We start from the raw sequence: 23956 nt of genomic DNA, 5'->3' as shown, positions 1-23956 counted from the left end.
AATAAGCCAAATTGTTCATGATCTTCCTTCTCTTAGACAAATACTTTTTTTCAAGCCCATTCCTTAGCCCAATTTACATAGCAAATAAAATGTATTTTTTTCCTGAAATGTCCTTAGTAAACCTAAAGATTTTCCTTGTTTACTTGTCTTTAAAGAAAAATATTATCCAACTTTGGGCAAAACACACTTGATTTTGAAAAGCCTTAAGAGAACAAAGTTACCATTTCTTGAGTATTTTGTATAAGTCAAGTAGGCTAAGAATTTTACAAGTATTATTTGCTTTAAACCCCAGAACAGGATTCAATCAAATAACATTTCTATTCTATTGCTATATTTATTTCACTATCTTAAGGAAGAAAACACTGAAAGACATAAAAAGTTGTAGCTAAACTCAAGTGTATATGATTTTATTTTATTTTTTTTAAATATATTTTATTGATATTTTACAGAGAGGAAGAGAGAGGGATAGAGAGTTAGAAACATCGATGAGAGAGAAACATCGATCAGTTGCCTCCTGCACACCCCCCACTGGGGATGTGCCCGCAACCAAGGTACATGCCCTTGACCGGAATCGAACCAGGGACCCTTCAGTCCTCAGGCCGAGGCTCTATCCACTGAGCCAAACCGGTTTCGGCAAGTGTATATGATTTTAAACACTAACGGAGAGCTTCCCAGAGTCAAGCTGTATGCCAAACAACCCACAAATTCTACCAATACCCAATGATCCAGCAGTAATGTCCATCCCATTTCCCCCTTTTAATGACCCTGAGTTATTTCCAAACAACAAAGACTGTATTTCACATTAGTCTGATTTACAGGTTTCAGAAAGAAAGATTCATAAAGTTTTAGGTAGAAGTGAAAGCAACCCTCTAAATCTCAGTTCAAAATGATTTTCTGGAGGAGCTTCCATTTAAGATCACCATTTAAAAAAACAAAACAATTTACAATATACAGGCAAAGACAAAAATTGAAATATAGATTTCCCATCTCCCCCATCTCCTACCTAGAGTTTCTAGACTTTAGAATCAAACATACAGAAGACCTTACATTTTAGGTAAATAAGAAATAATATTTTAATGTGAATATGTATACACATATATACCTATACTAAAAGAATCATTCATTTATATGAAACGCAAATTTAATTGGGAATTCTGTATTTTATTGGGTTACCTATTTCTACTCTACCCCCAGCCTCACATCAACTTGCTCAGCAGAGCTCTCCACCTGTTTGTCATTCGGGTTTCATTCAATAATGAGACTCACCTAATGACTCTTTTTCCTTTTCCCATCAGTGACAAAGGGCACATTTGGAGGAATATTTACAGATCGATCATGGTCTATTAGTTGACTTAGACAGCAGAACTAATACACCGACAGGGTTGGGAATCCCTGTATTTCATTAGTAAACTCTGGTAAGGAGAAAAACTATCCTATTTAATAAAGAGGGGATATGCTAATTGACCGTCACACCCTCACAAAGATGGTGGCGCTCACAGCCAATAATAAGGGAATATGCTAATTGACTGCCATGCCCTCAAAGATGGCAGTGCCCACAACCACAAGATGGTAGTGCCCAGTCCCCTCAGCTATGCTGGGGCGGCAGGCGTACGGTATGGCCGGGCCCGCCCCAAGGCAGGTCCGGCCACTCCACATGCCTGCCTTTGGAGTCCCCCAGTCCCCTCAGCCCCCCAGCCACCCAGAGCTGGCCTGAGGCGCAGGGAAACCTCAGATGGCAGCTACCCAGTTGACGCCTGAGATGCAAGCAAGCCTTGGATGGTAGCTGCCCAGCCGATGCCTGAGGTGCAGGCAAGCCTCGGATGTCAGCTGCCCAGCCATCCAAGGCCACCTAAAGCTCAGGTCACCAGGGCCAGCCAAGGCTTGTGCTGCCGGCAGTGGCAGCAGCAGAGGTGTGATGTGGGCATCACCTTGCCCTGATCGCCAGGTCACCTCCCACCCCTGAGGGCTCCCGGACTGTGAGAGGGGGGAGGCCGGGCTGAGGGACCCCCCCACTTCAGTGCATGAATTTTCATGTACTGGGCCTCTAGTTTTTTATAATATTCAAGTTGAACTTATTTATGTGTTCTACTATCACATCACCACAAATGTAATAAAATAAAGCCAATGTTTTATTGGAAGGTACACTCCAGTCTAATCAGAAAATACACTTTTAGTGGAAGGTACACTCCAGTCTAATCAGAAAATAAAGAAAAAAAAGGTTTGGTAAGTTGACTAAGCTACTCATATTTTTTAAAACAGTCTTTTAAACATAGATCTCAATACAAGTTTCTAAAAATGTAGCTGGTCCCTGACTGGTTTTGCTCAGTGGTTAGAGTGTCAGCATGCAGACCAAAGAGTCTTGAGTTCAATTCCCTGTCAAGGGCACATACTTTGGTTGCAGGTTCGATCTTGGGCCCTGATCAGGGCTCCAGCAGGAGGCAATCAATTGATCGCTCTCTCTCTCTCTCTCTCTCTCTCTCTCTCTCTCTCTCTCTCTGTCTCTCTCTCTCTGTCTCTCTCTCTCTCTTTTTCTCTCTGCCTCCTCCTGCCCTTCCACTCTGTCTAAAAATCAATGAAAAAAATACCCTTGGGTGAGGATTAAAAAATGTTGTCCAACACTGAAAGATGCGCTTTTATCTTGCAGTAGTGAAATGGTCATCCTGTATTTCATCTGGCTTTGTTGAATAACAATGCACAAAAACTCATCAAATCCAGATTTTTAAAAAATGACTAAAATTGACGTGATTTGTTTATTGAAGAAAAGGTAATTTTGGTTTCAGAAGATAACATTAATACAAATTTATATTACTCTTTTAGTGATAAACAATTCTCAAAGGAATCAAATTTCCTAAGTAAATGTCAAGTGTGTTCTCTAAAGCACTATTAATCAAATTATGTAATTAAATATATGCTGCACTTTGACATATTCGATGTTGGACCATTTTACAAACTGAAGCTCTCCTCCTGAAGAATATGAATGAGTAAATGCAAAGTAGCAAGACCATTTTGATGTGGTTTAATGTAAATGTCCTCAATGTTTTAAAGGGGCACCAGTAGCACATCACTTTTAATGCTTGTACTATTATATAGATCTGTGCTGCTCAGTTGAACAAGAATAGGGAGGACCTCAGTGAGACCTCCATCAGCTAGTAGGCTAGGATGTTAAATTAACTACAGCAGGTGTCCTAGTGAGGTTGAGCTGCTATAACAAAATATCATAGGTTTGGTGACTTAAACAGCAAACATTCATTTCTCACCGTTCTGGAGGCTGGGGTCTGCAATCGGGGTTCCAGAACGGTCAAGTTCTTGGCAAAGTCCCTCTTCCTGGTTTACAGATCATCATCTTCTCGCAGTGTTCTCATGTAGCCGAGACAGCTAGCTAGTGCTCTGGCCTCTTCTTATAAGAACTCTAACCCCTTCATGGGGTCTCTACTCTCATGATTTAATAATTACATCTCAAAGGCTCCCACCTCCAAATTGAGGACTATGGTTTCAGCATATGAATTTGGGGTGGTGGGGGGTGAGTAGGGGAGAAGGGAAGCACACAAAGATGCAGTCCATAGCAGCAGGTGTTATAAGCGTGATAACTTAAAATACTTCAGCACAGACAATGTGATATTCTTCATGTATTAGTTTACGTGACACTGTGGGAGTAGTTTATTGTCCTAATGAGGAAGGTACACTCCAGGCCTGACCAACTAGCATTTAATGAGAAATATCTGTGCTCCAGAGGTTGCTACTCCAAGCCTTTCTGATATCATTATCTCCAATCAATACCAAAGGCCTGGTAAATTAACATAATGAATGCTATGGTAGAAAAAAGGCTGGTGAAGATTTGTGTCCCTTTAATCAGATAACAGATATTCAAAATAGAGTTCTCAGTAATGAAATCAAATACATAAATTGGCTAAAACCATTTATATCTATTTGAACTCTCAAATAAATATGAAAATCTAGTGAGCCTTTCACTTTCCAGAAAGGCTTCCAAAGATTGATTCTATAACAGAACTGGGTCCAACCACTTTGTTTATAGAGTCATATTTCTTGATGTCCATTATAAATCTAACTTCTGCCTTTAAAATACTGTCACATTCGCCTTGAGTAAATATTTCATGCTAGGTCTTGTCAGAATACACAAAAGAACAGAGAGCTGCAAATTCATTAAGCCTATGGAATGAATTGTCTGAATTGTTTTATGTCTGCTTATTATTAAACTAGAGGCCCTCAGCCCAGCCTGCACCCTCTCCAATCTGGGACCCCTCAAGGACAGTCGGACATCCCTCTCACAATCCAGGACTGCTGGCTCCCAACCACTCGCCTGCATGCCTGCCTGATTGCCCCTAACTGCTTCTGCCTGCCATCCTGATCACCCCCTAACCACTCCCCTGCCAGCCTGATTAATGCCTAACTGCTCCCTTGCTGGCCCGATTGGCCCTAACTGCCCTCCCCTGCTGGCCCAGTCACCCCTAACTGCCCTCCCTTGCCAGCCTGGTCTCCCCTAACTGCCCTCCCCTGCAGGCCTGATTGCCCCCAACTGCCTTCCCTTGCAGGCCTGGTCCCTCCCAACTGCCCTCCCCTGCAGGCCTGGTTCTCCCAAACTGCCTGCCTTCCCCTGCAGGCCTGGTTGCCCCTAACTGCCCTCCCCTACTGTCCTGGTCACCCCCAACTGCCCTCCCCTGCAGGCCTAGTCACTCCCTACTGCCCTCCCCTGCAGGTCTGGTCCCCCCCCAATTGCCCTCCCCTGCAGGGCTGGTCTCCCCCAACTGCCCTCCCCTGCAGTCCTGGGTCCCTTCAAGTGCCCTCCCCTGCATGCCTGGTCCCCCCCCAACTGTCTTCCTCTGCCGCCTGGTCACCCGTAACTGCTCTCCCCTGCAGGCCTGATTGCCTCCAACTGCCTTCCCTTGCAGGCCTGGTCCCTCCCAACTGCCCTCCCCTGCTGGCTTGATCGCCAACAACTGCCCTCCCCTGCTGGCCATCTTGTGGTGGCCATCTTGTGTGTTGGAGTGATGGTCAATTTGCATATTACCTCTTTATTATATCAGATGTTTGTTTAGTGGGTGGCTGAAAGCATGACAGCATTTGGTCTGTTTGCTTCCTTTATAACTTGATAGGGAGGTGGGGAGGTGAAGGATTTAGTTAACCCTGGCAACCTCTAAATATTGTTAGGTACCATTGTTTACCAAAGAAGATCTCATGGTTGCATTTGACCAAATCGCTTAGGTCAAGTCATAGCAACAGACCTGTATACAGATAGGACATGTGGACTAGAATTTCTGGGATATAAGGAGATCCTAATTCAAACTATCAGTTTCCTTCTTTTCCCAGAAGGTCTGATAATCTGTCCTTGGATTGTAACCTAAATATCCCCTAGTCTCTGCTGGACTTCCCCAATAGCTTAAAAACAGGGAAGGAAAACCCCATGAAGACTTAAAGTCAGCATGGGTTCAATTTGCGTTAAGTCAGTACATAATGACTTAAGGCAGTACACAGTGAGACAACATAGTTAGGGTATGCAAAAGTTTGCATGAAAAGAATCATCACTCGCCCTTTCTATAATCTTTGTTCAGTGTTCTATTGGGTTTTGTCTTCTTTCTTATTTACTAAGAATTTGTAAACTCTTTCTGGTAACATTCCTCTGGTAATTTTACATTTATTTAAAGAAGAAGAAAAGAGAATGGGGGAAAAACTTAAAGCTCTCAGTTATCCATCATGAGCAGTAAAGCCATCCTTAGATGTAAAAAAGCAGGCGATTATGAGAAAAATCTTGCATTTTCCAGTATTCATCCCCAAAACATCATTTCACCCTTTGGAGTACTTCCCCTTCCTGCAGGTCCCCTGTAGAGGGTGCAGGGAAAGAGACGACTTATCAGGCTGTCTGTTCCCTTCAACTCTATTCTTAAAAAGATAAAATTGAGTAAAGCCAAAAAAAAAAAAAAAAAAAAAATCACAGCAGCTTTGGAAAGGAATGGAGGCTTCCCCAGCCACATTGGAGTCCTAGCCACGGAGAAAGAAAGGAAGGAGTGCCCTTTGTCTTCCTAACCAAGGACAAAAAGCTGTGCTGAACTCCTCTAACTCCGTCTTCTTTCTGTTTTTCTCAGTGGGAGCTGGGGGAGGTGAAGAGGAGTGTATCATAGCATCACCATTTTATGGATTCCTGTCACAGTCTTCTCCCAACCCAGAGACGATCCGTTATCTACTGAAAAATGCTACATTGAATTATTCTGCTCCACACCCAATGAACCCCTTGGCACATCATTCCTAATTTAGAGTCTTTCAATAACTTCTCAAGAATGTGCATAGTCTTAAGAATAAAAATGTAATTCCTTCATTCAGCACTCCATGCCTCTCACAATCTGGGCCCTAACTACCACGCCAATCCTGGCCTCTACTCCATCCATCCTCCTCCCCCATCAGAACATATTAGCCTTTGGTTCCGTAGAACCACCACAGACACCTAAAAATCACATTGATGCACATTTCTCTGTCTTCATGCATGGGTTTGTCTGCGCTGCTTGGAATGCCTTCTTTTTATGATAGCCTTCGTTCTTATTTATAATATCTAAGTGACTCTAAGTAACAGAATTTTGATCCTTGGGTCTTGGACATTTGAACTACCTACGCATCCATATTTATGGTTAATATGTAGTCACTACAGAGGGCCTTACAATTCCTAGAGTGTTGCTGAGCTCTTCCCAGTATTCCAAGTTCTCAGATAGCCTTTCTATTTCAGCATCAGGAACACGCTTCCAGGCCATGTTATTGCTCTGATGGGTCTGCCTGTCAGATCCAAGCAGCAGTTTATTTTCAAATTATTGTGTGAGGACAGGATGATAGAGGAGAAAGGGAGAGAAGGAAAAGTAATCAGACTAAGTACTCAGGGAACAAATTTACCTGGAGGCTTTTCAGGTTATGGTCAAAGTGGCTGAAAATTACCTCAAACTTTCTTAACCACGTTTTATTTCTCCTAACTTTTGAAATAAAGTTTCCCCATTTTTTACTTTGAATTATGCAATGTGTTTGGAAATACTTTTCATGGAAGGTGTAAAGAAACAGTGAGTGTGTGTGTGGACTTGCACACACACACACACATCACTACTTCTGAATGTAAGCTATGAACTATTGTATATTCAGAGATTTCCAGAACTGGGTCTCTGAGAAAGGAGATGGTGACCTATACAGTATAAAACCCTTACCGGTGGCTGACCTTACTGAGCCTTATCCCCGAAGGTATTACAGGTGCAGCCTGTGTGGGGAGGTCAGCACAGAACAGTGAATGCTTTGAAGGATGAGCTTCCCGAGGGCTCTGCTTGCTTCGCCTCTCTACCTAACACATAGAGGTACACAGTCATATCCGTAACATACAAATGTATGTTTGGGTGTATTAGATCCCATCAGGGCTCTAAAATTTGCTCTCAAAAGCATCTTACACTTTAATATTAGAGATCGTGTCTATTTTGTCCACCATTTTACCCCCAGGGACCTCCCACAATGCCCCCTGCCTGATGAGGATTTATTGGCTAAATGAATGAAATGGGGAGCACATTGATTGCTACCTCAGAATTCTAATCCCTTGTATTTTATTTGTCCTTTTTTATGCTATGATATCCATGAAGGATTTATTGATCATTGGGCAGTTGTTGGTATTTTTAAGCTGCATTGTTTTTATAAAAGCAACACAAACTCATTTAAAAAATTCAAACAAAACAAAAAACACAGGTAAGAAAATTTAAAATAACTTGAAATTTATCAAACCAGGTCTATTGGTGAGCATTTTTCCAGACATCTCCTTATGGAAATACATAAATATGTAATATATCTTATATACATGTTATAGTTATATCTGTACTTATAAAATGTACTAGAGGCCCAGTGCATTAATTTGTGCATGGGTGGGGTCCTTCTGGGTGGCCTGCAGGGATCAGGCGAAACCCGCAGTCAAATGCCACCTGCAGCTCCTACCTGCCACTCCCGCTCACTGTGCCTGCCACAGGCTCATGCCCAATCAGTCCCAATCAGGAGAGGCTCACACTGCTGCAGCAGTGCTTGCCAGCATGAGCCCTGCGTCTGGTGCTCTCCCAAGAGGAGTGGCCTGCGGGATCAGGCTGAAACCGGCTCTACGACATCCCCCGAGGGGTCCTGGATTGCAAGAGGGTGCAGGCCAGGCTGAGTGACCCCACTGGTGCATGATCAGGCCAGGGAGGGACTGTGGGAGGGCTCCAGGGCATGTCTGGCCCATCTTGCTCAGTCCCAATCAGCCGGACCCCAGCAGCAAACTAACCTACCTGTCGGAGCATCTGCCCCCTGATGGTCAGTGCATGTCATAACAACTGGTCGACCAGTAGACTGTCTGTCCCCTGGTGGTCAGTGAACGTCATAGAGAGCAGTTGAGCAACCTTAGCATATCATTAGCATATTACGCTTTGATTGGTTGTTTGGTTTTTCTGCCATTCAGTCTATTTGCATATTACACTTTTACTACATAGGATTAGAAAAAAAATAAGAAAAAATAAAATATAATGTATTAAAGAGCACTTACCTAGATACCTCTTTATAGAAAATATATAATTATATAAAATATGAATTGTATAAAAATACATAATTTTGTCTAGGTATCTATGGAAATACATAAATATTCTATATAATAAAGAGGTAATATGCACATTGACCCTCACATCCTCACAAGATGGCTGCCTACAACCAGGCCAACAGGGGGGTTAGTGAGGGACAACCAAATGACTGAACAAGCAGGCTGCATGGGGTGACCAGGCAAGCAGCGGTTGGGGCGACCTTGCCGGCAGTGGGGTCAGTTAGGGGCGACCAGGCAGGCAGACAAGTGAGCAATTAGGAGCCAGTGGTCCAGGATTGTGAAAGGGATGTCCGAGGGGCCTAAACCGGCAGTCAGACATCCCCCAACGGGTCCTGGATTGGAGAGGGTGCAGGCTGGGCTGAGGGGACCCCCCCCCCCCCCCCGTGCATGAATTTCGTACACTGGGCCTCTAGTATAATTATAAAAATACCATTTTTCTAAGAATCAATGGGATTCTTCTACTTTATATATTTGTTGTATATTTTTTTCTCAACACCATGACTGGACATATTTCCATGAAAATAAGCAGGACTTGTGGAGCATAATCATTAAGGACACTTCTCTGTGTGTCTTAGCCAGTTCAGGCTGCTGTGACAAAGTCTTCTATGGTGGCTTAGAAACCACATAAATGTATTTCTCACAGTTCTGGAGGCTAGAAAGCTTAATCAGAGTTCCAGCATGGTCCAGTTCTGGTGAAGCCCTTTTTGTGGTACCAACCTCTCATTGTGTCCTCACATGGCAGCAGCAAATGAGCTCTCTGATGTGTCTTTTATAAGACATAGCCCTAACTGGTTTGGCTCAGTGGATAAAGCGTCGGCCTGCGGACTGGGGGGTCCCGGGTTCGATTCCGGTCAAGGGCATGTACCTGTGTTGCGGGCACACCCCCAGTAGGGGGCGTGCAGGAGGCAGCTGATCGATGTCTCTCTCTCATCGATGTTTCTGGCTTTCTGTCCCTCTCTCTTCCTCTCTGTAAAAAATCAATGAAATATATTTGAAAAAAAAAGAGAAAAAAAAAAAAGACATAATTCCCATTTATAAGGACTCTACCCTTATGAGTTTATAATCTCCCAAGGCTAACCACCTAATACAGTCACATTGTGGTTCCAGGTTTCGACATATGAATTTGGGAGGCACACACATTCAGTCCATAGAACTGCCCTAACAGGCTTCCTTGCAAAACAGTGGAGGAGCCTGGGGTTGGTTTTAATCTCTCTGAGACTAAGTGTCCTCACTATGAAACAAAGCAGTCCTTGCATCTACCTCAGGATTTTTGTGAAAATCCAATGAGCTAATTCCTAAAAAGTTTCTAACACAAAGATGCACAGTTTTCACCAAAATAAATTATTAGCCTGCATTTTTAAAAATAATTTTTTATTGATTTTTAGAGAGAAAGGGAGAGAGATAGATAGAAATGTCGATGGGAGAGAAATGTGCCTCCCTCCTGGGGATTGGGCCAGCAACCCTGGCATGTGCCCTGACCAGGAATCAAACTGGTGACCTCTTAGTTCATGGGTTGATGCTCAACCATTGAGCCACACTGGCCAGGCAGCCTGCATTTTTTAAAAGGAATTAATGGTATCACAATACCTTTTAGATTAGTTCTCATTTTACAATTTTAATTTTTATAGATTTGAACTCCCAGCTATCAGCACAAAGAGCTTCAAATCTTATCCTATCTAATAAAAGAGTAATATGCAAATTAACCATCACTCTGTTACACCCCCAAGCCACGCCCACAAGCCACACCCACCAGACAATCAGGAGTGAATATGCAAATAAACCCAGCCAAGATGGCTACGGCCACAGAGAACAGGAGGGAAGCTTGGGTTTCCCCGGCAATGGAGGAAGCCAAGCTTTCCGCCTGCCCTTGTTGGCCTAGGCCTCCACTCAAGGCTACAAAGTTTCAATGATAGAAGATACATAAATCCAAACAGAAATGGCGGCAGCCACGGAGTTGGAAAGAGCAGGAGGCTAGGGTTGCCCCCAGTGATGGAGGAAGCCAAGCTTTCCGCACACCCTGGCCTGCCCAGGCCTCGCTTAAGGCTACAAAGTTTCAATTATAGAAGATACATAAATCCCAATAGAAATGGCTGCCACCACGAAGCAAGCAGAAGGCTTGACTCTGCTCCAGGCTACAAAGTTTCAATTGTAGAAGATAAATAAACCCCAGATACCAGGGCCTCTGCTTGGGTTGCCAGGGGGCATGGCCGGCCTGCAAACCACCACAGGCCCCTCACCCAGGCCCCCCCCACACCCCAAGGGAACCCCCACCCTGATCCAGGACACTCTTCAGAGCAAACCAGCTGGCCCCCACCTGTGCACCAGGCCTCTGTCCTATCTAATAAAAGGGTAATATGCAGATTGAACATCACTCCAACACACAAGATGGCTGCCCCCATGTGGTCAAAGATCCTGCCCCCATGTGGACACAAGATGGCCACCACAAGATGGCCAGCAGGGGAGGGCAGTTAGGGGTGACCAAGCCGGCAGAGAAGGGAAGTTGGGGGCGACCAGCCCTGTAGGGAAAGGCAGTTGGGAGGTACCCAGGCCTGCAGGGGAGAGCAGTTGGAGGGGACCAGGCCTGCAGGGGAGGGCAGTTGGGGGGGACCCAGGCCTGCAGGGGAGAGCAGTTGGGGGTGACCAGGCCTGCAGGGGAGGGCAGTTAGGGGAAAACAGGCTGGCAGGGGAGCAGTTAGGCATCAATCAGGCTGGCAGGGGAGTGGTTAGGGGGTGATCAGGCTGGCAGGCAGAAGCAGATAGGGGCAATCAGGAAGGCAGGCAGGCAAGCAGTTGGGAGCCAGCAGTCCTGGATTGTGAGAGGGATGTCCGACTGCCCGTTTAGGCTCGATCCCGGTGGGCAGTCGGACATCCCTCGAGGGGTCCCAGATTGGAGAGGGTGCAGGCTGGGCTGAGGGACACACACCCCCGTGCATGAATTTCGTGCACCGGGCCTCTAGTGTCTAATATAATGGCTACAAAAGAGAAAGCTTTGACAATGGTATTAAGTGTGAAATATGATAGGATTTTGAAATTAAAGGTTTTTTTGGTTGAAAATGAGAGATATCCAATTTGAAGTAAAAGATGAGAGAATTCTGGTTTGTGTGACTGGTAAGGTCTCCATTTTCTGTCTTACCTCTTTGTTGTCTTCATCCCCCCAAAAATGGAAGATGGCTACTAACATTTCTAGGTTTAGATTATCCTTACAGCTAACCACTAGAGTAGAAATAGTATTCAATGTAATGATGGTTCCAGGACCACTCAAAAGGAGGTTTCCAGTTAGCTTAATTTAATTCATGTGTCAGTTTCCTAAAAGGGAGTGTATGAGTGTTTTGTGGGCAAAAGTCAGCCTAACCTAACCCATGTGAATGGCCTAAGAATTGAAGAGAGGTGGTTTCCCAAAGACATAGGGGGCAGACAAAAACTTACCCACCTCAGAGGATCCACCCAAAGGTAATATACTTCAAAACACAGAAAAATTACTGAGACATTATGAGATAACGTGATGTATGTGTGTGTTATTTTTAATAAAAATGCAAGAGACCCAATAAAATAGGTAAAAATTGTATGGCACTTATCACGTGTCTGACTCTGCTCTAAGAATTTGCTTATCATAACTCATTTAAGCTTTTCAGCAACAACAGGTAAATTTCCATGTGTCAGATGGGGAACTAGAGGCACAAAGGGATTAAGTAAAGTGGTAAAGCAGGGATGTGAATCTAAGAAGTCTGGCTCCGGATGCATGCACTTCACCGGAGTGCTACATAGTACTTCTTTTCTGAAGTTGATAGGAAATCCTTAGGTGAAATTTAGCTAGATCTGCATTAATAGCTGTGCTGGTTGTCTTCCATTTGCCACTCACGGTAAAGGTCTCCATCTACTAGCTTTCTCTGGGTTCTTCCCCTTGACCCCTCCCTTTGCTCCTTCAAGTCTAGAAGTAACTTCTTGCTGGCACTAGCCTCAAGGTATTTCACTATCCCAGTTGCTGTCCTTAACTCCGCCTCACAGCTTTGTAGAGTCCCTTTATTAAACCTCTCAGCACTGAGCTTGATGATGCCATCTTTTTCTTTCTAGTTCCTGGCTGATACAATAGACAAAATTCTAATAATAATAATAATAATTCTTTAATAAGTTATTAATTACTTTTTTTAAAAAATATATTTTATTGGCTTTTTACAGAGAGGAAGGGAGAGGGATAGAGAGTTAGAAACATCGATGAGAGAGAAACATCGATCAGCTGCCTCCTGCACACCCCCCTCTGGGGATGTGCCCGCAACCAAGGTACATGCCCTTGACCGGAATTGAACCTGGGACCCTCCAGTCTGCAGGCCAACGTTCTATCCACTGAGCCAAACTGGTCAGGGCAAGATATTAATTACTTGCATTTGAAAAAGGATACATTACAGAGCTCAAACCTAACTTTTCTAATGAAAAGAGAAACCATTTTTATATAAAATGGGAGGAACCTAAATTTAAGTATCCAAAACACACATTTGTTACAAGAATTATTTTACTATTTTGTGATGGGCTTCCTGGGGTTAATAGACATCTTTTTTCAAAACACAGCCCTCCTTTGGGTGGGGTTGCTACATGCACAAATTAATTTAAATCGTATTAATCGTATTATACCATAACCTCTGACACTAACACTTTATGGTCAAACAGAAGAATGAAATGGACTCTTGCTTCTAAATTTTGTGTTTTGGTAAACCACAGGATGGACAGTTCTTAGAGCGATACTGAGAATGGACTTAAAGCAGTTGGTCATGCACAATTCTCAGCTTTTGTGTCAGAGAGAGCTAGCCACCAAAGATACGTGTTCCCCTTCTACAGGGTTATTGGTTATTGGAGGAGGTTATTGAAGGCATTATTCTGGCCGGAGACTACCTTCTTTAGCCCTTTTATATGTGGGTGGGTCACAGCTTATTTTTGACCAACAAAATGCAAACAGAGGAAACATTTGCCATTAAATACCTCCCACGCGATTCCTCTTTCTGCTCACTGAATGTTGACATCACTGCAACTTGAAAGCTAGGTGCTCTCAACCTTGTTACCAGGTTATAAGAAAAACAAATCTTAGACCAGATCCTGCCACATTTATTAAGCCAACATTCCTTGCAAGCAGGAACAAAAACAATTCATATAACTTGTTTTGTAAGCTCAAGAAAGTCCCAGATCTTTGTCCCTTTACATATTCCACATATTCCAACCCCCACGTCGTTGATTTTTTTCTATTCCAATTTATTTTTATCTCCTTTGACAATATATAATAGGTATGTCGCTCTTGTTGGTTTCGTTTTTTCCAAGGGTACACATCATCTGTATATTGTATTGTGTGTTCACCATCCCAAATCAAGTCTCCTTCCATCACCATTTATACCCCTTTACCTCCTCTACCTCCCCCACTCCCCTTTCCCTCTGGTAATCACCATGCTGTTGTCTATATCTATGAATTTTGGGTTTTGGTGTGGTTCTTTTGTGTTGTTTTTTGGTGTTTTTGTTTGTTTGTTTTGTTTTGTTTTGTTGTTGCTTTTGCTTAATCCCTTTACCTTTTCTACCTAGTCCCCAGCCCAACTCCCCTCTGACAATTGTCAGTCTGTTCTCTATCTATGAGTCTGTTTCTAATTTGTTAGTTATTTTGTTCATAGATTCCACATAGAAGTGAAATCATAAGGTACTTGTCTTTCTCTGACTGATTTATTTCACTTAGCACAACGCTCTCCAAGTCCCACTTTTCATGAAAATTTTATTCAAGGCAGTCACAACAACATTCCAGAGCAGAATTCTTTTTCCCTTAGGGGCAGCATCAGGTACTCAGAAATGCTCCCCATCAGTGGCTGGACACAGGACCACTCAGAGCTCAAACCTCCTACAGGTCTGGGTTATCAGATTTGCTGGATTACTGCTCTCTGTTTATGCATGAGTATATCTAAAACAGTTCAGCCAATCCTCATATGCACTTAACTTCACCAATTAGAGCTCATTTGCAACATTTACCTTTCTAATAACCAAGCCATCAATTTCACCAATTAAAAACTCATTTCTGACATTAGTATGCAAATGAGCAGAGCTTCAAATGTCAATCAACTTGCTTGATCAGCACCTCTAAAGTGTGGCCTTTTCTAATATTATTTTAGCTGATGAATCTTGGACTGAGCCCTCACATTTTGAAAGAGTTGTAGCTTAGCCTAAGTATTCCTAAGTAAACTGCCGATACCCTGACAGTGATGTAACCAAGCCTGAAGATGGAATGTAAGTCTGAATTCAGGCTCTGCCATAGATCCTTCTCTGGCACACTGCACTTGGCTTAGCATACTGCTTACAAGGCTATACCACAATTGTGTAATTGCTACTTTCTAACTAGACTGGAAGGAAAGCAAACACTGTGTCTATGCTGTTAAGATTGCTCTTCCCTGGGACCTACACCTGGCACATTTTTGAATGAAATTTCTGTGAACTGAAATAATACAGGAATGTCCTCCCGAGTAAGGGAGAAATTAGGGAAGTATGCACATATCTTTCCCTAAAATGTGCCTTTCCTGTACGTTTTCTTCTTAAATGGGGATACAGTACAAAGGATACCAGTCTGTGGTCTAACTATGGTTAAGTGTTCCTTAAATATTTAATGGAAGAATAGAATGGATTCTGCCTCTATTTTTGCCTCTATTTTTCTCTCCTTTCACCTTCATTGAAATAAAGCTGCAAATTTTACTCACAGCATACTGAAGCATGCAAAAAACATGGTAAGGTGGTGGGGCAATGGCCTGCGGCCTTGAAGTTCTCACTTCCTGTGGTCTGGAGTCTCCATGGCTCCCCTCATGCTCTCAGCACTTCTCCATGCTTCCCACTAGAGAAGCGATTGTCAACAGTGTGCTGCAAGCATTTGTAATACCTAACTGTAACATGCAATACCTGACTATTTAGGCAGGGGCTCTGACCTCCTTTCCCTTCTTAGAATGACAGATAAAAAAGGTAACAACAGCCATCTGGTGTGAATGAATCAAAATTATTCCTATTTTTCGGTGTGCCGCGGGATTTTAGTAATTAGTTTATGTGTGCCATGAGATGAACAAGGACGAAAATGGCTGCACTAGAGTAAAAGGCACTTCTCAGTCTCCTGCATGCCATTTGCAGGCCGTGGGGAGCAGGTATAGCCTCGGGGAGGATAGCCTTAGTCTCCCTTCTCCTCAGATCTGCACTCTCACTCCATCGATGTTGGATATGGTACATCATGGATATGGTACAAATGCACAAATTCTCCCGCAGGCCTGCCTCCTCCCTCAGGCTAGGCTTGGGAAAATCTGCCCTCATTCCTAGTGTTCCTGACTTCCCAGGGCTTTTCTGACACTTCTACCTCTCAGACTCATTCAAGGTTGGACCTGACAGAGGGAACAATGCCGACAGGAGGCCTGCCCTCTCGCCCTCACAGTCCACCGCTGGCAAAGGGAAGCTTTTCTCTCTCACAAAGGCATGCTGAGTTTTTCTTTCCTGTTTCCTTTCTGAGCTCACTTATTGCCTGGATTCATTTTTGGCATCATCACCCGGGAAAATTTTGAAAAACCGACGTGGACAAAAGATTACTGGATGTCTTTCCAGTGGAATGCTGAGCTGAACATTGGCTTGCACCCTTGTCTTTGGCTACTCTGCAACTTTGTCAATGGAAGAAAACTGAGATTAGTTATTCTTGCCCCTAGAATTACAAATTAATTTTGACCAGTTTGATTTCCATCCTGTAGACACAATTATTCCAAACATTGTATTTTATTGTCCTGGAGGTTATTATAAATCTTGCATCTCTTAGCAAATTCATTTCAGCATTACGATTATCTATGTCTTCAGTTTACCACTTGAGTCAATAGCATCGTACTATTTATCTAAAAAGTTAGTAAGTTAAACGAGCTAAGAAATTGATAAAGTATTTGACATGTGTGTATTTCATATTTGTATGGGAATTATTTTACCTATTGAAAGTTATATTTTTGCATTATCTCTTACCTTTTCCACATAAGTCAGCAACCTCAGTGTCAGTTTCTCTTTTCTTCAATCCCCCAAATTCAGAGTCACCAAGGCCAAACACACCTGCATGTCTAATATTTTCAGATATGCTTGTGGCCTCTCCATTATCTATTTTCACTGTCATATTGTTCATTCTAGCCCTCATCTTCTCAATTTAATTATGCGTATGTCCTCAACTCCAATCTTTCTGTTAAAAATCTAAATTTCTCACTACTGAAGTGATCAGTTTAATATGCAAATTAGATTCTACTACTCTGATGCATTAAACACTTCTTTGTTTCTTCTTTGCTCCAACATAAATAAGCTTCCCTGATCTGCTCTGTTCCCCCCCAGAAAGCTTTCTCTCTCCTGATATCAGCAACACTGAATTATGTTCATTTCTCTGGGAACACACTTCTACATTTTTACCAGTCTGACTTTTACCACACTCTGTTTCAAGCAACCATATTCTTTGTCTAGGTCACACATGAGACGGTAAGCTTCAGAAGTCAGTAATTGGACATAAATTTGTATTTGTTTTCTACTGCTGTGTAACAAAGGATAATAAATTTAGAGGCTTAAAACAACACACAGTTTTTAATCTAGCCATTTCTGTGGGTCAGGAATCCGAGCTTGACTTAACTCGATCCTCTGCTGAGTGGCTCACAAGGCGGCAATCAAGGTCTGAGATGGCCTGACTGGGAAGGACCTGCTCCCAGGAGAAAGTCTCCAGATGGAATCTGCTAGCAAGACGGAGCATCATATAACTAACGTAATCACTATATTGTATTGTTTGAAGCAAGTCTTGGAATGGGCACTGATGTTTTCCTAGGTTAGCTTTTGGTTGAAGACTATTTAAGGGAAGGGTGATGAGAGGAGATGGGTCGGAGATGACTTGGGTTTTTGTTTGTTTCCAGACATTTCCTTTAACACTGTCACCTTAGCACACAACAGAAAGTCTCCCTGACTAAGTGGAGTGCTTTTATAGGAGGCGCACACGTGTGTGTGCATTTTTGTGCGTGTGCGCGCGTGTGTGCCTGTGTTATTATTTAGCAGCAGGCCAGCCTCCCTAGCTGCACCACCCACCTTTTTTTTTTTTTTTTTTTTGCTCCACTCTGTCATACAAGTGCTTATTTGGGTTGGGACGATAAAAAGGATCTAGCTACACACTGCCTCGTGCATCTACCTTGCCAGCTAGTCTATGGGAGTGCCAAGTAGAGTTCAAAGATATTTTCATGGCCCTCCCACATTTCAGGACCTGGCTGTTTCCAAGGAAGTCTTGCTGCTATATCCCCTGAGGTTATGCAAACCACTTTTGGACATCTCCCAAGGTGCAACTTCCCTTCTCTCTACCTGCCTCGGTGTAGCTGTGTTAGAAGCCCTTCTTTATAGATTATAATTGAGTTCAATTCTTACAGCAGCACAAAGATGCCTTTACTCTGTCACTTTGAACTGAAAGTCATCCCCGAGGGTTTTTTGACACGTTACTACCCTGATGGACACCCAGTGGGCCTCCTCTCAGTCTTACACAGCCTTTTCAAAATCTGATCAATACCCTTTGGCCATATCTCCCTTTACTCCTCCAAACACACAGAGTTTATTTTAATTCCTATTCCACTTCCATTTTAATAGACATTTGATTGTACAGAGCTACTGGCTGATGCCTGACTGTGTGATGCTCTTCCCACTTCACTGCCTATGTCATGCTTGTGCATAGAATGTCTTTCTCCTGTCCTTCCAAATGGCCACTTCAACACCCAGCTCAAGTGTCACCATCTCTGAAAATTCCTTTTTGCATCCCCTCCACTCAGGCTAGCATGTCTTAAAAACAATTTCCTCCTAAGTCAATCATCAGCTTATGTATGTGTCTTTCCTAATAGACAGTGAGCTCCTGGAGGGGAGGGAATTGGTCTAGTATGTTTTATATCAGCAGAGCCTGGCATAGGGCCTGGCCATAAGATGTTCTTAGTAGAAGTATGTTTATCATATTCACTAAAAGCACTTACAAAAGCCATGTTTCACAGTGCAAAGACTCATTTTTAGAAAACACTACTAGAGACCCATGCCAGACTGACATTCAAATTAATAATTCATCAAAAAGTGTTGTCATTCAGTCTATAATACATAATTTATTCCCAAGGATATTGTGGACTTGGCCAAATAAGTTGAAATAAACATTTATCTGAGTCACTCCCTACTTTGTTACCTGGTTAACCCTAACAGTAAGGAAATGAACTTAATTTGGAAGTATTTTCCACATTGCACCCATGTAGAGCCCACGTAAAAATTGCATGTGATGGGTTTCTCTGTCTAGAATCACTTCCTACTGACTTGTGGTAATTTCTACTCGTTTATTTGGTAATAACTTCTCTCCCCTGCCCCAAGCATACTGCTTTTGTGGAGGCAGCCAGCCTGGCCCTTCATCTCCTTGTCATATGATTAGGTCATGTCACCTCACAGCGCAGTCCTAAGGCCCAATCACATGGCTCGGGTGGATCAGTCACCAGCCTTTGTGGGAACTGGCTGGGATGAGGCAGTTCCTGCGTCATAATCCTGCACTGAGGAAAAGCTCACAAACAGAAAGAAAACCAAAGCAGTAACAAAGGTAATATTTCAGTTCTCACTTCACGTTGCTGAGATCCAGGTTCCTGCAAGATTTCCTTCCTTCCTATGAGCCAGCCTCTGTGCTTCTTTAGAAGAAAAAAAAAAAAGCTATGTTTTCCTTAGGCTGGTACATATTGGATTTCTGTCACTAGCAATTAATTATTTCCCTGAAGGACAGCAGTGGAATTATTTTCCCAGATTTATCTTTTTCAGTCTGCCAATGAACTGCTCCTCTCAATTTCGACTCTACGGATATAGTCCCTAACATACATAACTTCTCCTTTGATTCACATTTTATAGTTTGAGAAATATAGACAAAAATCAAAATATGTACAATGACTTCAAAAGTAACTAGATATACTCCCATTAACGTTCTTCATATATAAGCAGGGAAAGTTGGGAATGAAGATTTACATCACAAATGATATTTTAATCTTACAAGACTATTATTGTAGTTAATTACTATTAATTCCTTTGAATAGCAGTTTCTGCTCAGATATCTAGCATATTTGGCTAACTCAAACTTTTCAGAAATACTTGAATATTTTAAATAAGCATGAAGAACACCTATGAATTGCTAGATAAGAACAAGAACCTTAGTCTTTCCTTGTATCATTCACAGATAAAGCAATATTTTACAGACTAAGCTCTCACCATGATCATATAACCAGGAGTAAAGTAAAATCAGAGATATTGACATAGTTTTTAAGCCATAATACAATTTCATGGAGAAAAAAATATTTCAGACAAAAATATTGCAATATTTCCAAATGTTTAATAAAATTTAATATTCAAGAATTTATTTTTTAAAATTCTAAAATAGGTGGAAAATTTTAAGATCCTATTTTAAAGTATACTCTTATTTATAATCTACATATTATATAGTTTTTTCCATTATTAGTGACAAAGTTCTACCAAGATTCACACATATAGTCCTGTTAAAATATGTCCAACAGCATATGAATAAGTTAAATAGAAAGGCAAGTACATCCTTCCATTAAAGGAAAATGAAAGTTAAAGATAAAACAGAAATAACTCCATTGGAAAGAAATATTAAACTATATTTCTATGAGAACATTAAAATTTTTCTTAGCATGAAAGGCATGCATAGAGTTAAAAATTAATTACATAATTAATTACTAAAATTTTAGCACAGATTATAGGCAGCTGCACAAGTTTGAAAATACAAGAAGTAACATTATCACAAATTGTTGTCTTTGCTAGAAGATTAAAGCCAACATTTCATTTTAAGAACATTGCACCCCCAAATACTTTCTTATCTCAATTTTGTCATTATAACATGAAAAGGAACTTGCAGAATCAGAAACCTATTTAAGGTTGATTTAAATGCTAGACAAGTGGGTTACAATTTGATCAATAGTCTCAAACTATTATAATATGCAAATCATCTGAACAAGCTTTTTTTTTTTTAAAGTTTCCAGTGCTTTTCATTGAACTCATTTGTCTTTTTTCACAAAAAGCAGACATCTTATAGTTCAAAAATTTTAAGATGCTTTTGATAGACTGAGACATACTCTAAAAAATGAAAGAAAAAGTGAGAAGTAGTATACCAAGAGTTAAATGTAGATGTAAAACCAGACATTCATATTAAGATTAGCATTGTATACAAGTATTCTAGATTATAATTTATAGTTAGGTACACTTTCATTTATTCATTCATGTCAGCCTCATAAGTAGAGCAAAGTGCTAAATGTCTTTGCATCAAGTACATAGGGTCAAACACTGAAAGGATTCAGAAGACTCCTGAAAGTTTCAGAACAGGTCTCCTAACATAGCCACTTAGGCATATGAGTTATTTTGAGCTGAAGTCAATTGAGACCCTGCAATCTCATAAGAAACATTTCCCTCCTCCCTTAAAGAATTTAAATTATGGGCCCTTGCCCTGAATAAGAGTTGTCACCAGAAATAACTTATGACCTATCTATAGTGCAGGGCATAGTTCTAATCACTAAGCATCTACTCTTCTTATTGTCTTGCCAATGATCTTCCTCCCATCTGAAGCCCATGGCATCTTACTTCATCCTTAGCTCTGAATGTCATATATACTTAAATTTCCCTTTCTGTCTCCAAGTCTCTAATGTCAGATCTCCAACTCTCTCCTGTAAATGGGATTCCCATATATATCTATGCAATTAAATGTGGTTATTATCTCTTGTTAATCTGTCTCAGGTCTATTTGATTTTGAGACCAGATAAAAGAACCAGGAAGAGAAAAGGAAAATTTCTTCCCCCCCGACACTCCATAGAGTTTATTCATGTAAGGCTTCAATAAAGGTAAAGAATATGGTACAGCAAGGGACACAGTGCCCAAGCCATCATCAAGGGTTCAGAGACCTGCAGGCACAGCCCTCTAGGGGGCCTTTCTCATTAGCACAGGACATAACTTGATTTCAGGGGAGCTTAGGCCCAAGTTTGCAATGGGATCTTTTATACCCTGCTGGTCACATAGCTAAGCCAGGCTGGCCAATGTTTACTCTAGGTAAAATCAATTCATACATCCCTCAACAGAGAAGATAAGCCAACCCAGATGCTTCCAGGGTTGTTTTCAACATTAAACCGCACATTATAAATCACTAACTAGTCTATATCATTCTTATCTTGCCTTATCAGTACCAGACTTCCACACATTCGAAGAGATAAGCAGAGAGTTGTCTCAGTCCTGCTATAAACCCAGCCAATCCTACTCAACACACATAGACTATTATCACAGCAGTCAGGACTACTTCCTTTAGAGTTTAATTAATATCTTTATTTGTGCCTCCTTTGACAGAGGTTTGAACATCTCACAAATGGTGAGTTTTCCAAATTTTTACAATTGGTCCTTTATAAAACAAGATATTAAGGATTCAATATTTGAAAATGGTGATTGTATCTGCCAGCTTTCTGACCATTTTAAATAAAGTTTTCATACATGTTTTTTAAAAAAGGTTTCAATATAAGCATATAAGCATATGATAAACAAGCAAATCCTATTTGAGAAAAATTCAAGTCTCAGTAACTGGAACATTTTAAAGAAAGTTCAAGAGTTACATAAACATCCCAATCCACAAAAAGAAAGCTTTATACATTAAATAAAAGTGTAACTTTTGGACTAAATCAACACAACAAAGTCATGACTTACACAATTTATTTCTAGACTCAGAATTATCTCCCCAATATTTTATAATCATTTTAACAAATGCTTATAAATAATCATTTATTTCTAGTACATAATATACAAAGAAACATTTCAAAAGATAAATTGAAAAATAACCCCATCATCTGTATTTTAAATTTCTGGTTATGTAAAACCTGACTTTTCTCATACTTTATTGCTTTTCTAAGTTAATGTACATATTCTATTCTTACCACCACCACCCAAAAAAAAAAAAGCAAATAAGAAGATGATTAGGTAATAAGCATTGATTGGGTAATAATCATAGACCAGTGATTTTCAACCTTTTTTATCTCATGACACATAAACTAATTACTAAAATTCTGCAGCACACAAAAAAAATATTTTGTAATTTTTGCCAACCTGACAAAAGATAGATATAATTTTGATTCATTCACACCAGACAACTATTGTTGTGTTGACTGTTGTCATTTTTTTATTTGACAATCTAAGGGAAAAGAAGTCAGTGTCCCTGACTAAATAGTCAGCTATTGCATATTTTAAGAATTTTTGTAGCAACACCACTGTACTGTGGCACATCAGTTGAAAATCGCTGTTCTAGACACATAGATATGAACTACAGACTGATAACTTCTTCTACTATATACTATTTCTGCAAATAAGTCAAAGTTAGTCATCTACCATCCCAGATTTGCTTATTTCAATGTTACCAGACATGCCCTAAATATAGATCCTCCTACACTTGCCCTGCAATCAGATGCAGTGGTCAAAGTCATCCATGTGAGGTTCAGACTGAAGCAAATAATTCTGTGTGCTCAGTGCTCCAAATTCCAGCCATCAAATTGTAGACAGGTGAGATCACATTTAACACAGAGAACTGACATGAGGAATCACAAAAAGGCACTATAAAGCTGGGTGTACAAATAGGAGACAAGGGACTATCCAACTCAGTGGTTACAAGTCTGGCTGAGCACTTAAAACACACACACACACACACACACACACAGCCTTTTAAAAATGGTGATGGCCAGGCCACTGCTTCTAGCTGCACTGAACAACTCCAAGGGGCACATGCGTATAATTTTGATGTGAACAGAGTGCCATGAGATTGTGCATCCCTACTGAGCCCCACAAGAACATTTCTGAGAATCGCGATGGAGCTTTAGCACTTTTTAAAAGATGATTCCAATACACAGCCAGAGTTGAAAGCTACCGTTCAAAGCCATTTTTTCCCATAAGCTAATTATATGCCTTTGAGACTCATGTTGAGATCATTATTACTTTCAATATATGCGTGCTGAGAAGCTTCTTTCTTCTCCATTAATAACCTGGGTAATTTTTTTTAATATGTCTAACAATCATCTTTCCCTTGCAATGCAAGAACATTTGCTTTCATTCCTACTTTCACTTACCTTATTCTATCATCCCCAAAGATTAAAGAAGCTAGTTGAACCACACATTCCTTTATGCAATTATATAATTTTAATTCATAACAATATTAGTCATAATTACTATGTGACTTTTACATAGACATGCATGCTATTTTTCTAGATACTCTGCACATCCCAACAATTCTATTTAGGAAATAAGCATAGCTGGTAACAAATGCATATTCTAAAACCAGTGTAGCCTGCTTAA

This window comes from Plecotus auritus (genome assembly GCF_963455305.1).
Source record: "Plecotus auritus genome assembly, chromosome: 3".
Lineage (NCBI taxonomy): Eukaryota > Metazoa > Chordata > Mammalia > Chiroptera > Vespertilionidae > Plecotus > Plecotus auritus.
The sequence above is the reverse complement of the archived record's forward strand: the minus strand, read 5'-3'. Positions refer to the sequence as shown.